Source organism: Anolis carolinensis, chromosome 4 (genome assembly GCF_035594765.1).
Source record: "Anolis carolinensis isolate JA03-04 chromosome 4, rAnoCar3.1.pri, whole genome shotgun sequence".
In the NCBI taxonomy this organism is placed as follows: Eukaryota; Metazoa; Chordata; class Lepidosauria; order Squamata; family Dactyloidae; genus Anolis; species Anolis carolinensis.
The window spans coordinates 159,381,847-159,387,290 of NC_085844.1; the positions used below are offsets into that span (position 1 = coordinate 159,381,847).

At 36.5% G+C, this 5,444-nt stretch overlaps 1 non-coding gene across 1 annotated transcript; it reads left to right on the top strand.

Annotated features, from left to right (window-relative positions):
- Nucleotides 1–5,074: 5,074 nt before the first annotated feature.
- On the top strand, nt 5,075–5,182 carry LOC134299103 (U6atac minor spliceosomal RNA). The gene has a single exon (XR_010006241.1). It is a non-coding gene; the product is annotated as a U6atac minor spliceosomal RNA (small nuclear RNA).
- Nucleotides 5,183–5,444: the final 262 nt, after the last annotated feature.

Genomic DNA, 5,444 nt, shown 5'->3' on the forward strand with positions numbered 1-5,444 from the left:
TTCATTAATACAAATGTAGATGCATCCTTACTTTAGCATGTGACAAAATTCTGGACAAGGGACTGGTTTAATTAAATAGGTGTTTCTTAAAAGCAGAAAAACCTGAGTCCAGATTCTGTTCAAAACACAACAATAATCCCATTTACAAAGCGTCTTTTCTAAGTCTTGTCAGAGACTAGGGTGAGGTTATTCAGCAGGGAGAGACAGACAGAAAGAATCCACACAAGGTATTATTGAGAAATAACTTTCATTTAGTATGAATATCTTTCTCTGTGCAATGCATAAGCAGCTATAAGCACTCATCCAAGACTAACCACCCTTGCATTAGGAATCTGCTGCTTTTAAACTGTGCTGTAGTTTAGTGTTTGCTCTAAATCAAAGCTGAATACTACTGTGTCTGTTAGAAAATCATTACAGTGCCATTAAAGCCCGAGTCACAGGCCAGGCGAATGTGGAATTTTCTCCTGAGCAAAAGGGGGGGAGGGGTCTGTTACGCACCGACTCCCCTGATTATCTGTACCAGTTCTGGTCAAGAGATACAGCTGTCACGAAACACTCAACAGATGGCAGTTGCTGGGCGATGCCTCATCCATATTTGGATGCTCTGGTGACATTTGAGCTTGTGCCGTCCATAAATGCTCTCATGCAGCCGCTTTCATTCCCATAATGCAAGGCTTTGCAATACAGAGTGACAACATTCATCTTTCTCAGGAATAGAGATAAATTGAACTGCCCTTATGAAAAGCACTGCGTAAAATGCTCAGATTTATTGTCCTTTAAAACTTTTAACTGGTATATAGAGATTGAGGTAGCTGGGAAGGAAAAAAAATCCTCAGATAGGCTGACATATTGGGAGATGGATCTCTTTTTCATGGAGATGAAAAACAGTGGTAAACTCGAGTTTTAGTCTTGAAAGGCTCTTTAAAGATTGATTTAACTCACAAAGAAAAGCCATTGCTCTCCAGACACATGAAACTGCTAGGAACCAGAGCGTTTTGGGAGGTAATTGTACTGATCAATTTATTTTAAAAGAAAGTTAAAATAGCCAAAATAATACCGATTTTCTTGGGGCTTTGGGGGCATTTGAATCTGCTTAGTGGCTTTATTTTAAATTATGTTTTAAACTTAATTCAGATTAGATTCTGGATGTTATTCAAATTGATTTCTAGTGCTGAGGAAAGCAATGAAACTTGCTTTAAAGCCCCTTTTCCTAAGAGAAAATGCATTGCCACTTCACCAAGAACTAGACTAATATTCTTAATCCACTTAGTAGTTACGTATTTTTTTTAAAAAATCCCTGAATATTCTGTAAAAACTAAACTGAAACTGGGTAGGATTCATTATATTTCTGTTTCCAGTGCAATTTCAATTTAGATTTCTCTCACCTACCACGGTTGTTATTATCGTCAGACAGAAAACTTCAGGGAGAAAGCTTCTAATTATAAAAATAATGTAATGTTTGGTTCTAGTGTCACTGTGTGGTTAAGGAAACTACACTTATCTTTGCATTGTAATTTCTTTTATTAAAAGCCAGAGAAAATTATTGTGAATCAAACATATGTTTTCTTCCTTTCAGTTTCATAGGGACTCTTTGCAATATCTTCTTATGCCTTTTTCGATTTGCAAGCACTACTACTACTAGCAATATTAAAGATAGTACAATTTAAATCCTTACAGGCATTATGAATGAATAAGATGCAGACTACATCATTTTTCTGCAGTTTTAGACTGCAGGAAAATAAGATTTTGTGTCTTGTTTCCCAAAAGGGTTCATCATTATATGTAAAAAGAATCCACAAGTGTACTGCTTTTAAAATATGTGTGTCTTGTCTGAGTTTTTTTAAAGTATTTTTTTTTCAGTGCCAACAATTTCTGACTTTGTTCTCTAATCTTAGAATGTGTCTGATTAGTATGATAAAGGCATGTCAGCTTTCACCTGGAGGATCAGGGTTTCCTGCTGAACCATAGAAAATCACTGAGGGTGAATCCAAACTGTAGAATTAAAGAAATTTGACACCACTTTAGTTGCCATGCCTCAATGTTATGGTTTTACAAGGTCTTTAGCCTACTCTGACAAAGAGTGCTAGTGCCTTGCCAAACTACAGATTCCATGACTCCATAGTACTGAGCCATGGCAGTTAAAGCGCTGTCAAACTCAATCCTACAAGACTTTATCACATGAACCTGCTATTGTACTAAAATTGTACTATTATTGATAAGAGATACATCTTCACTATCACACTTTTTTTCAACCACGCAATTGCACTGATTAACTTGTTCATAGCCCTGAAATAGTATTTCTTCATACTGTCACAATCCAGTACTAGGGCCCCTTCCACACAGTTGTATAAAATCCACATTGAACTGGATTATATGGCAGTGTGGACTCAGAATAATCCAGTTCAAAGCAGATATTGTGGATTATCTAACTTTTTTTTTTCGTGTCAGGAGCAACCGGAGTTGCTTCTGGAGTTATCTATTATCTAACTTGATATCTTGGGTTAAATGGCTGTGTGGAACGAAACTATGGCTATTCTAGACTTTTAAAAATTTATATTTTAGAACAATTTTACAATTCCAGCTTTGACTAACAAAGCAAGACAAATATAAATATAAAATATAAAATAAATGGAAACTGGACTATTTAGGAACAGTTGGGGCGAGGGAGGCCAGATGCAGAAGGAATTTATAGCACCAAGGAAGGTGATGGAGGTTGGAAGATATGGAAGAAATCTACCCTTCAATAGCGAGGGATTGGATAATCACTGAATGAAGGCAGACAGACAGTGGGATGCACACATCACCATATGATAAGGACTGTCACAAAAGATTATGTTCCAGTTGTAGTGCCAATTTGCCTGCCTTGTGCAATCAAGTCCACAATGTAGTTGTACCCTGGATGACTCAGGACAAGTAACACTTTATCAGCCTTAAAGGGAGACAATGGCAAACCTGTACCAAGAAAACGCAATGAAAGGGTACACCATAAATTCGAATCATCGTAAAGTACAAATAAATTTAGTTAGCATCAAATATAATTTCATGTGACCTTTCCAAATCCTCTATACTAGTCTTTATCCATTTGCAGTTTTGTAGAATGGACACAATTTTTAAAACATATTTATTTAATCAATATTGAATCTTCTCCCCCACACACTGAACTTGGGACTCAAAGTATCTAACAATAGAATCAAAAGACATACAGTACAACTCGCATATCAACAGGCGATATGTTTCTGAATTTGCCATGGAAACATGACAACATGGATAATAGTGAACCATATTGAAATGAACACATTCTGTTGTAAGTTACCATAGGGCCTCACTGGAAGATCTAGAAAATTCCTTGAGTGTCATTCTCTCCAGGAATTGGCTAGGTTATTCAATGAGGCTCTTTGATAACTTAAAGAGGACGACCATAGAATTGCCAGGAAGATCTTGTGATGCCAGACTGGCCTCCACTTTGGCATCCATTATGGACTCATCCCTTAGTTATGAGCCATAGCAATTTCAGAGCACCATTATATATACTAATAACACACAATAGAACTAAGGTAACACTGAAAATGTGTCCATTTTCTGCTCTCTTACCTAAACTCTGCAAGGACTTGAAGCAAACAGAAAATAAAAATGAAAAACATGAATATTAGGTGAACCTTTAAACCAGCATTTCAGTAGCGCTACTGGTAGAACATGTATTTGTTTTCTCATCAATGGGAGTTTCTCTATGTCCTTTTTACTGTTTCCAGAAGAACTTGATCTAAAAAAATATTTTTCAGAAACTAGTAGTCATGTTGCATTTTTTATTCATCTTTCTTGAATAACTTGATCTGAAAGTATTGCTTTTAAAAGTATATTTGGGAACACGAGGAAAGTGGTGGTGAGTCAATATAATCATAGTTTGTTTATTGGGCAATAATATCTTGTGTTTGTGGCCAAGAAGCAACAAACATAGGTAATTGAAACCAACTAATTGTTTAATACTTCCTTTCCCAGAAGATGTTGAAATAAGCTATTTCCTTCATGGATAAACCCATTTATTTGCAGCATTTGAGCAAGTCCATGGGAACTTTGACCCAAAACGCCTATTTGCTGCTTTCATGATATGATTAAATATTCCTGAAACTGGAATCATTTTAGTTAAACCCTTTTTACTTCCCCATTTCTCAAAAGCAATTTAAAGTGTTTTCCATTAAAAAGAAGAAAGTGAGTGGGAAGGAAGAAAAAGTAATATAGCAGCATCTTTAAGACTAATATATTAGCATGAACTTTCATTGATAGGAATCTACTTCTTTGGATACGATAAAGAGCAATATTAAAGTCTTAGGTTATACACATGGGAAGTGCAAAAAAAGATGTAAAGTATGACCCTTGATATCATTGTCACAGGTCATGAGTGGTTGAAGTGAGAAAAAAAAGCTTCTCACTGTGCATTTCTCACATTTTCTTATTGCATCCCCATCACCAAGCATCACAGCAAGAGAATGGCTGTAAGGTAGTGGTTCTCAACTTGTGGATCCCCAAGTGTTTTGGCTTGCATCTTCCAGAAATCCCAACCAGTTTACCAGCTGTTAGGATTTCTGGAAGTTGAAGGCCAAAACATCTGGGGACCCATAGGATGAGAACCACTACTGTAAGGGGAGTTTGGCCATGATTGCGAGAAGCCCATGGTGGTATGAAGCACCTTAATGGGTTTTAAATTATATGCAAATATAGGCATTCCAAAATCTGGAACAATTCAAAATCTGAAACTATTTGGGTCCCAAGCATATTGGATAAGGGAGACTCAACTTGCACCTTGATAATCGGGGAAAGGAATTAAAGGAAACACTGGAAGTAACTTCAGTGTTTCAAAATAGTCCATAACGTTTTGAATTACAAGAATTACAGCATTTTTCATTTATTTATATTTCTCCTTTCTTCCAAGGGATGTGGTAAATGAAGATTTTACAATGGCTTCAACAAGCACTTTGTTGAAATCTGCACTTCATGTGAGACTTCCAAGTCTCACTGAATTTGAAAATCTTATTCAAGTCATGTGAAATATCAGCAAAGCTTATATAGCGATGTGTATATGTTGTATGGTAATAGAGAAGGTTATCACTTCCCTCAGTAAGAATGGAAGAGATCCTAGTGGTCTATGCAGCACACATATGGTTAAGGCATCTAACTAAGCTTTTCTTTTCTTTTCTTTGTTTTTAAAGAGAATATGCTATAGTGGTTTGAGCATCAGATTATGACTCTGGGGACCAGAGTTTGTATTGATATTTTCAACACAGCGCCTTTCAGGTTGTAACTGGGCCCATTATGGCTTAGACCTGAGCAAAGGGAAACAGGCTGGCAATTGTGGAGAGGGGATACGCCAGAACTGGCAATTTTTGGTTTCACTTTCTCACCTTGATATATTTGGTACAGTTAGAATGCTGCTGCTATACAAATAAAAA